The 11,366-nt window shown below is 39.5% G+C and overlaps 1 pseudogene; it reads right to left on the reverse strand.

The window, feature by feature from the left end:
• Window positions 1-328: 328 nt before the first annotated feature.
• LOC137035618 (uncharacterized) lies at window positions 329-2,583 on the reverse strand (annotated as a pseudogene).
• Between the last annotated feature and the right edge of the window lie 8,783 nt (window positions 2,584-11,366).

Raw genomic sequence — 11,366 nt, forward strand, 5'->3', positions numbered from 1 at the left:
TCCAATGACGCTCAGTGCAGTAATCTGAAAAAGATCATTTAAAAGCCACGGATATATGTTTTATATCAACATTACTCACAGTAACAGAATCCGAATTAAAACAAAATGTCCTTAGTTGCATTTATTACATGTGTTTGTAAAGCAAGGAGGTGCACTCATGCCTGTCCATCAATTACAGGAGTTATATTAGGCTGCAAGATGTCGAGATAGTTGGTCTGTCCTGGACGTGGACAAACTGCACCTCCTAAAACTGGGCATACTCTTCTAAAAGAATGAAGTGTTATAAATGCAAGTCTGAAGTTTATTTTAATAAGCACTGCCTGAGCGATTAAACAAAAAGGCTTCTTGAAGGCAAGGCTGTTGGGCAGTAAGCAACTGTTATGTTCATGCCCTGATTCACCAGAGACTGGTAGATCCTTCCAGTACCTCCGGCCTCCTCTGAAAGACACAATCACACTCATGCATGCACACGTTACACAATGTTACACAGCTGGACAATTGTGACTCTCCCGTCTAGTTGATAGCCAGTGTACAGGCTGCAAACAGTCATTTTGGTAAGGTGTCATAACCTAATGGTTGATGGGCACATTAGATAAATAATTTATTAATTTGATAATAATGCCATGGATTCATGAAGGTATATTAGGTTATTAAGATAAGCAGTTTCTTTACATCAGTCTTAAATGTATTTGAACATATGCTTACTATATTTTTGGTTGAACAGATCTTGCACTTTTCCTACAGCACACTGACTTGATCTTTGGTACTGGGTGTAGCGGCTGAGGAGCTGGCTACAGATGTAACAACAGACAACAATTCATTTCATAAAACTGTATTAAGTATATTTGCGCTACTACAGGCTTGAGTCCATTTCTGTGGATTTTCATATTACCAATACCTTTGAAATGCAGTGCAAAGTTGTTCACTGTGTCTGTTGAGTCAAGGAAATCAGTGGCTCTTTTGCTGCTCAGTTCATACACCCCTAAGCTGGACTTTTGGCGGTCAAATGACAAAATGGCTGTTTCCATACCCAAATCCTCAAGCTTGGACACCTTTACAATATTTAGTTAAACAAGACAACCACAAAAATAGTAAATAATTGATTATACACAAAATAGACAAAACCTACTTTTAAAAATCTAACACACTGAAGAAACAACTCATAACAGGGCTCAGCAATATATGAAAAAGTGTTGTCACACGTGTCAAATAAGTGGTCAGGGACTACCAGCCAGCAGCCTGACTCTCTGTGGTCAATAAAAATTCCAGGATGTCCTTCGAAAAGAGTAGGGGTGTGACCCGGCATCCCGGCCAAATTTGCCCATTGGCCTCTGTCCATCATGGCCACCTAATCATCCCCATACACTGATTGGCTTCATCACTCCCTCTCCTCTCCATCAATAAGCTGTTGTGTGTTGGGCGTTCTGGCGCAATATGGCTGCCGTCGCATCATCCAGGTGGATGCTGCACATTGGTGGTGGTTGAGGAGATTCCCCCTTCAATATGTAAAGTGCTTTGAGTACCCAGAAAAGTGCTATATAAATGTAACGAATCATTACATTAACTATAAATTATCTGTGTTTACATAGAGTCCCAATATCCAACTAATAATTTGACAGCCATTTGTGATTATTAATGCTTTCATTCGACCACCTTGATCTGAATAGACTAGCCCAACCAGAAGGAATTTAGTTTGAGAGGGTGGTATGAGAACTTTGACAATTTCTTCAATGTGAGAAAATTTGATGTTGATAGCCTTGTAAACAAAAACCAGCTGGAATATTTATTTGGGATGAATTCATATGAAATGATGAAAAAAATGTACAGATAAACAATCCAGTTGTCTGTCACAATGTTCTGCTCACATCACAACTGCTGTCAATCATCCTTGCATCTAATACTATAATAATACCACTAATGCCTAGCAAATGAAGCCTCTTTCCAAACCTTCAGCTCCTTTAGGAGCATTTTAATACGGGAATCCCTCATCCCAGGGCTAAGGTCCTGTGCCTGCCCATGTGCCCTCAGTGCTGCTGCCTCTTGAAAGTATTTCTGCTTTTCATCTTCCCCTAATGTGGCCCATCTGCCCTTGATATCATTCATTGTGCCTATGGAAAAAAATAGATGCACAGAAAACTTAACACTTTAGAGTCAGCATCTCTTTTTAAATATTGCAGTCCATTAAATATTGTCTCTCACCTTTGTTTCTGAGTATGTCCCTACAAAAAAGATTGTAAGGCGACAGCTGTCTGATATTAACTTTGGCCTTTGATGGCCGGGGCTCAGGCGACGCTTTTGTAATTACTGATCCAGTCCTGAAAAAGAAAAACAAATAAATAACGAAAGAGTATTACACCAATTAAAATGAATGTTAACAAAACACTTCATTTATACAGCACAAGCAGTACAGCAGAATGATATATTTATTTGACATGTTGATTGTTAGTGTGGCACTAAAGTAAACCTTACTTCTATGACACTGGTGTTCAGACCCGTAGCTGATGCCGCTCTTGGTATTAATTCTGGCCCAACTTGGGTCATGCTATCTTTAAAAAAGGGTTTAGACTGCACACACATTCCCATCAAGGCCCTCCCAGGCCCTAATGAAGGGGATTTTGTAAACCAAAAGGGGGTTCACAGAATAAATGTGCAGGTGAGTTACTATTATGATCCTTAATGTTTTAGATATTGTAATAAAAGGATTTTATTGAAGTATAATAATAAAATCTCTTAGATGGTGTGTGACTCTCTGTACCATATCACCAATGTGGAAGCCAAATGGCCAGGTGCATGACTCGAGAATTTTTAGAGAGTCAAAAAATACTCCCCCTCCATAGAACTGATTGGTAATGCCCAACCAAATGTGTCGCACTTTCACCAAAACAATGCGAGTGGTGCTCTACTGTTTGAATGAGAGAGCACGGGTAGCACCAAAAATGAAGAGAATCGCTGCCCAGTGACTACATTAAACTGCTGGTCAAAGAGGGACGTTAAAAAGAATAAAGCATGTACTGAGAAGTTGAGAATGTTGTGTAATACACTCCACATATATTTTAGCTATAGCTAATCCATTGCAATTTAGCCATAACTATCAGTGTAACTGTAACCAGTTACCAAAACTGTTTTGTTAGTTCATTTTTCAGTAGTGTCTGTAATTATCAATGACAAAAGTATTCACATCAGTGTTTGTTTTCTTCCTAAATTAATCTGACTTTTGAACGAATTGGCTGAATGAACGATTTAAGTGTCTCACTCAATAAAAAAGCGAATCGCTGCTGCCTACTGGTGGTTTCAGTATTTAACAATTTCTTTTTATAATCACTCAGTTATGTTAGAATTTGATGAATGATTATATATAAATTTCATAAAGTTATTAAGTATAGATAGATAGAGAAGAAATAAATTATCCAATAACACTACATATTCGCCTTATTCACCTGGCGGCCATTTTGAAAACTCGAACGCCGTTGAGGGGTACACAAACCCGGAAGTTGGACTCCAAAACAGTACTATCAATCAGTAGCAGCAATGGAAACTTTGTGGACTATGAATCTTGCCATTTTTACATATGATTTGACTGTTTATTAAAAATATAAAAGATGTGCATCATAGCTGACATGTAGATGAACACTGTACAGTTGTTTTTATGGCTGTTAATTCTTCCCTTCAAATGTTATTGAGCATTAAATTATGGCATATTTATGTATGAGCATATATAGTGAAAAATAGCCATATTTACACATGATTTGAGTTTATTTGAATAAATATTAAAATTTAAAAGGTGTGCATCATAGCTGACATGTAGATTAACACTTTACAGCTGGTTTTATGGCTGTTAATTATTCCCTTCAAATATTATTGAAGTTAGAATCGTGCATACCAATGTCGGATGTAACTTTAGAGACAGTCCTTAAATTTGCGAATATCAAACGTCTGACGTCAAACCAACTTTATGCCAGTGACCAGGATGCCTTCTGATATTTTTATCCACTCTCGACGTAGTCCCTTATCCTCTTGAAAACGGTGAAAGGTTTGTCCACTGTTGGATTTTTTTTCCTGTGTGACGAGCACTGGGGAACACAGCAGTGCTGCGCCATTACCGCTAAAAGAGATCGCAACGCGAGAATTCCCGGAAGTGGTAGGTGTACCCCTCAAGCTCCTTAGAACGTTCGAGGTGAATAAGGCGAATAAAACAGATTATTATAACAATGTTCAACCCTCCCCAATGTTGAAACCAAATCTACGCCTTTCCATATATGCACATTATTTGAATGTGGTAAGGAAAATATAGATGTCCAGCTCACTGTTACATACACTTATTCTGGGCCTAATAGAATTAGTATTCCATTATACAGGTGATTACGACAGGATCCTGGTTGGAGATGGGCTATGCCTGCAGGCATTACTTTATGACACCATTCCCTGACCCAAACCCTGGACCTCAAATATGGTACAATGCAACTCTAGCGAGGACAACGGCATGCATTGAAATGACCCTAGTGAAAAAAAGTATACTTTATTGTATGTATTGTAAAAAACGTGACGAATAAACAAAAAAGTCATGGCTCTCCTGAGCCAAATTGATGAATTTGGCCCATTCATCCATTAGGGCGGTCGGTAATTCTGTTACGTTCACTGGTGTGTAGAAACATGCACGACGAGGAGTATAAGATCAAAGTACAACTTTACTAGATAATCCAAAGGAGCATACAGGAACACAGGAGATATACACACGCTAACATACAACAATTACCGACAAAGACAAGAGTGAAGGGTGAGTGGTTATATACAAGTCCTAAAGAGTGCTGATGATGATGATTGTCTTCAGGTGCGTGTGATGGTGATGACGTGCAGGTGTAGGGCAGAGGGAATGCTGGGAAGTGTAGTGCAGGAACCGGTGGTTGTAACACAGGGATGCTGCGGCCTGTGTTTTGAAAAATCTCATCAAGTGCTTTGATATTTTCCACCAACCTTCCTAGCACCATTGTTCCATAATTAATATGAGGGTTGTGGCTAACCGCATTGGGGAAATCTGGAAGGCAGCACCCTGCAACCGCTCAACTCTTTCTCAGATTTGTGGGGTTCCCATGCTCCCTATTGTTGAAGCCAAAAGACTCTGAGCTGCCATCCGTATCTCTTCCTGGAGAACAGTGATGGGTTCCCTTTTGACTGTGGGAGAAGTCCACTCCACCACCAAGACTTTAAGAGCATGTTGTGAGGAACTAGGAGGGCTCTTAGGTGCCGGGGCTGAACTTGGAGAACAAGTCCCCCTCCAGTCCAAGGGACCATGGAAATCTAGGTTCCTCCTGCCTCACCATCTGAGTCTTTTTAGGATTGATCCGGCCTTCTGCAGGCTCCGGGGTGCTTTGTTGGCCAGGGGTTTTCTGCCTTCTCTCTACGTGGAGCCTCCCCTGTCATCAGTCTTGTAACAGTGGCTGTGGCCTGCTGGATTGTGGGCTCTTGAATCGTTTTCAAGTTTTGGTGGGCCCACCTAATCGCCACCTGCCATGCCTCCTCCTAGTGAATATGTGAAACCTCTAACAACTCTGCTCTGGCATCCTGCAAAGCCTCCCCATAGTTGTCCTACAAAATATCCACTCCTGTATGTTGCCAATTCCTGGCATTCCCAAAAATCTGCCACTGTGTTTAAGCTGGGGAGTGCTGGCTGAACTCCAGAATTTGCAGAATTTGATCAGGGTGCTACATATATTGTTAAGAACTACATGTTTTCAGAAATGTACAGAAGAGAGAGCTTATTTACAGGCCCAAGAACATTAAAATAGAAAGCAGCCTCTTTGAAATTGACTGAGGAAGCGGAAGAAAATGCAAAGAATATTGTCATCCTACCATCACTTAAAGGTGGTACAGAGGTTCTTTTCATCGACTGAGTTTTTGAAATGAGCGCATGCTTAAGAACAACCCCCCTGCTTCACAGCTCTTTTCGAGGGAACGCCTCCCAAAACTCGTGCACGAGTATCGGAACACGAGTGTTTACCACCGGCATTCGCTGTGTTATTAAGGCTGGGCACACATTTAACGACTAGCTAAAACATTCTGACAGCTCAACACACAGCGATAATTTCCTGCTCCTGAAGCAGATTTATATACTTTCACATGGAATTTGAACACCGACTGTAATCGCAGACTGAAAGCAACTGGCTCTGACGCGTTTGAGCGCGATCAGTCATAAGTATCAATTTACATTCATAATCGGCCTTACAATCGCTAAGTGTGTGTGCGACTTAAAGCCGTGGATTCATTATGTCGGACTCACCGCAGGTGACTCATAATCTGCAGTTGTTACTCCTGTCTCCTGACAAAAACACTGCATGCGGCGCCTGTGGAGTGTGGAAAGTTACTGGAGCGTGCAGCCGCACTCGTCTCTCACAAGGAACGTCACGGCAGTGATTGACAAGCCAGAGGGCCAATCGTTTACGCGATGATCGCGTAACGATTAGCTGATGTTTTTAAGGCCCTACCTCGTGCACAGATGATGTATATTAATAATATTCCTTTCAGTGCACCTAATAAATAGTCTTTTATCAGTTAGTAAAGACAGTTTCAAGTAATATTGCAAAAATGTATAAAACAAAACATCCTCTATAACACCTTTAAAGCAAGTGGGGATGAGACAGACATATTCACTTAAGGAGGATATGTCACCCTGGCAGAAGAAATTCAAAGAGAAAATAGAACTGGAATGTAAGCACCTAAACAAAGTATTTTATGACTGGTTAATATGCTACAAACACATGCATTAAGTCCTCATGGATGAATTTTGTAAAAAAAAAAAATCACAGAATAAAGCATAAAAAATGCAGAATAAAATACAGAACCTATCAAAAGTTTGGAAAAATTGTAATTGTACAATTGAAATATGTCTCTTATGCTCACCAATTATGATTTATTTATTCAAAAAGGGCAGTAAATATTAAAATTTAAAATAGCTGTTTTCTATGTAAATATATTCTAAAATGCACAATATATGTGGTCAAATCTGAATGTTCAGCATCATTACTCCAGTCTTCAGTGTCACATGATCCTTCAGAAATCATGATGATTTGATGCTCAAGAAACATTTATGATTAGTATCAATGCTGAAAATAAATGGCTCAAAACTTGCATTTCTTACACACACACAAAACCCCACATTAACCCTTGGACACTAGTGTTGACCCTCCTCACGGAGGCCCCAAACACAGCGAGCCCTTTCAAACTCAGGAGTCAAACCAAATTATAATCATAGGGAAAAAAGAAAAATCATACATGTACATAAACACATAAATAAACTCAACAACTGGATATCAAATTCAAAATAGATTTTAACAATCAATAGATTGAGAGAGAAAAGAGAGAATACATGTGCTCGCGCTCTTTGAACATCTGAACAAACGATGATCAAATGCACATTGACGGATCTTCTTCTGTCTGTTCTCCAATCAAATGTGTATTTCTGCAGACGCATGTAAACTGGTTAACATACGCAGTATGTCACAAGTGTTTTTCCACCCATATGCTACCACATGGATTAAAGGATTTAATGAGAGTAAGTTTCGGGATATTGCTAATTGCTTTGGGAACGCTGGGGATTTACACAATGTGGGAGTGCCATAGATGACATTATTGCCTCACCAGAAAACCCAGCAGAATACTTCAGCCGAGAGGGGTCATACTCGATCATCGTCCGATGTCGTAGTCAATGACAGTTTAAAATACTGGGCCAGGGAGAGCACATGATGCCTATTTTTTAGTTAATTCCTGCCTTTACCAGAGAGGATCTTTCCCAGCTTTACAGAGACAATGGAGGGGGGTAGATGTTGTATATAAGAAATGTCTGAATAATTTTTGGTTTGACTGTGTGTGTGTGTGTGTGTGTGTGTGTGTGTGTGTGTAAACAGCGCGCACACACACACACACATTGCTACTGGGATAATACTATAAGTCATCATATAAGGCTTTTCCAAAAAAATAAACAAAATAATATATCATTAGACCTAATATATTAGTGAAATACATCAAACAATGAGGCAGGGTAATTGTGTATTTGTATGCATGTTACACAACAATAGTACAGCAGAGCAGCAGTACTTATAGATCAGCTAGAACAAAACATTTATACAATATGGTCATGGTCAACATTTCCATCAGGATTGAAATAGTACAGGTTTGTCATCATTGGCAAATGATGTTGTTCATTCAGTTGTCATTTTTTGGTAATTTTCACGATGTATACATGAGTATATGTGAGAAATGTGTAAAAATACACAAACCACTGCCAATCAACATCGAATCAAATGTTCCGGGTGAGTTGCTACATTTAGCAGACATGCAATAGAGCAGCCGGGAGGTTGATTGACAAGCGATCTAACCAATCAGAATGCCGAATCCGCCATTTGGCCCAACAAAGCACTCAGGAGTTAGAAACTCGGTGGACTTAAACTTGAAAAATTGTGTATATGGATGTCTTTCCACATTAGAAACAACATTCCTTCTCATGTTCATTCATGTTTATTTGATGCTATAGGTTAACTAGTATGAAGAGATGATCGATTCACGAGCCTCTTGAGCTGAGGCGCTACAGCGATCTGTGACGACACATTAGTTTGAATTTTTTTTTTAAAACTACACAGTTTTAAAGCTGGGACTTTGTTTAATATCATAAGTAACCTGCTCTGTCTTATCTGTCGACGTCTTGTCAGTGTCCTCTTTGCTTTGTGATGTATTTTTCACTGCGTGTGGCCTGACAGCACCACGGCTCGTCGGACAAAGCAACAGTAACTAAGGGGGCTGGGTCTTTGAGAAGGGTCAGTTGTTCAAAAAATGAGTCAAAGCGATGAAAAAAACTGTAACATCCAGTAGTTTATACCAGATAATGTGAACTACAGAAGAAAAGATGAATATCCTGCAATCATTGATGCACTGACATGATAACTGATGACAGGTGTGTGATTTACAGTCGGAGAAGAGATTTCTATGACCCGAGTGCTGCCGTCATCTCACTTTTGTTCACCAAAATCTGCTCCAAAATCTCACAGATATTATTTTAGAGGTGGTTTGTGACATGCATAATGAATGAGTGCTGATGGGAAATGAGGAAATGTGCGATCCCAAATCTCTTAGTAACAAGCTTTTGAGAAAAAACCTCCCACATCCACTCCATCAGGGAAGATTTTTGTTGGGTGTTTCCGGAGTTATTCATGATATAAAAGAGCAGCTCATGAACACCATCATCATCTGATGGACAGCGTCTTCAGTCCGCAGTCTGATTCACGGTAAGATCATGTCGTTTCATGTGTGAATTATTGTGTTGTTCATGTGTTGTTCTGCTTGTTGACTCTCTAGTGTGCTTGTTTATGTGGACAGTGTTGAAGAAAGTAAAGAAATTAACATGGAATTGTTTAAAGAAGTTTTCTTTCAGGTCCTTGTCAGGACCATATTCCATTTTAGGTTCTTGAGATTCATTGATGATGATTTCCAGCTCATAAACATCATCATCTGTCTTGTAGTTTGATGTTTTATAATTCCAGCTCAGATCATGAGATGAAGTTTATATCATCAGCTATCTTTGTGTTTCAGCCTCGGGAATCACTGTGATCATTTGTGCTTAAACTAGTTTCCTTTAATGAACATTGTGTGTGATTTCAGTACAGCAGATTCAAATGGAAAAACTTTACAGATTTCCATTTCTTGAAGAAAAAAGGCTTGAAAAGCAGCAGAAGAATCAATATTTTAGAAAGATCATGTCATTTTTGCTTTCTCTCTTGTTAAAGCGGAACTCAGTAAGATTTGCGAAGCTCCCCCTACAGTTTCCTTCAGTGACTCACACTCTCATAAATACTCCAAGCGCAGCTCTGGACTACAATGACTACAACGCTCACCAGTGCAGTAGTTTTGCAAATACAGTACAAGAAAGAGGAGGTGGGTAATTTGCAAATACAGTACACTTGATGGAGGTTTTGTTTTTGAATTACCATAAAGCATTTTGTCACTCTTGTGTGAACATGAACATGAGGCGAGATTGTGTCGGGTCGATGCAGCTCAACTTGCAAGTGCTGTTTTCTGGCGTAGACGTGCCAGAGGGGGTTAATGCTCGCCTCAAACACACCACTACATGTCAATTAACCATCGTAAGGACTTAGAAAACTATTTATGAAGGTAAAAAAAGTTACTTAGTTCTGCTTTAATTTGTTGGTTACTTAGATGTGAAAAAACACAGTGAAGTTTACAGATGAAATCAAGCAGCTGCAAAGCATTTCTCACTTTACTTCAGCTGTCGTAGTTGAGCCGAACCAGTTCTGAAACTTTAGGCTGGTTTATCACTCAAACTCATCATTGTTAGTTAAAGGATTAGTCCACTTTTAAATAAACTTTTCCTGATAATTTACTCACCCTCATGTCATTCAAGATGTCCATGTCTTTCTTTCTTCAGTCAAAAAGAAATTAAGGTTTTTGATGAAAACATTCCAGGGTTTTTCTCCTTATAGTGGACTTGAATGGGCACCAAACAGTTGAAGGTCAAAATTAGTTTCACTGCAGCTTCAAATTGTTCAACACGATCCCAGATGAGAAATAAGGGTCTTATCTAGTGAAACCATCGCTCATTTTCTGAAAAAAATTGAGAATTATACAGGGTTCCCATGCGCCTTGAAAGTCCTTGAAAGTACTTGGATTTCAGACACATGAATTCAAGGCCTGGAAAGTACTTGAAAGCAAATATTGGTCCTTGAAAGTGCTTGAATTAAATTTGAAATACATTTTGTGAAAATGTATTATAAGATGCCCCTTTTGGTCCTAGTATATTTGTTTCAGAATATTATTTTACAATCAGTTTCCGAGTGTTTTACATTGATCGGGTATCGTCCGGACGGGACCGATCCAAGTCCGATTCGGTGTACTATTTTGTTATTGTGTTAAGCTCCACAAAAGGCACAAAAACATTAAAAAGCACCGTAAAGTATCTGTGCACTATATTCCAGGTGTTCTGAAGCCATTCCATGATTTAATTTGAGGTACAGATGAATATTTAAGTGTTTAAATTAAAGTTCTCGTAAATGCCTCCCTCCGCTGCGGCTGTCAGTCATTCTCCATTCAGCATTCAGACTGCGTGTCGCGTTCGGTTACGACAGTCAAGATGAATCAATGTTTCTATTATTATACTTAATCTGTAGACAACGATACCGGTAATACAATACGCATCAATATATCTTCACTTTGTGCTTTGAACTTTTCACTGCGGAGCGCTGCCGCTGCACTCTGTGACCCCATGATACTTTAAGCGCATCATTCTGCACACGGGATGCGCATAAGCGCTTTGTGCCGCTCTGTATGGGAGCCGTTCATATTACAGTTTTTCTCAGTCGCTTTGG

This window comes from Chanodichthys erythropterus, chromosome 14 (genome assembly GCF_024489055.1).
Source record: "Chanodichthys erythropterus isolate Z2021 chromosome 14, ASM2448905v1, whole genome shotgun sequence".
In the NCBI taxonomy this organism is placed as follows: Eukaryota; Metazoa; Chordata; class Actinopteri; order Cypriniformes; family Xenocyprididae; genus Chanodichthys; species Chanodichthys erythropterus.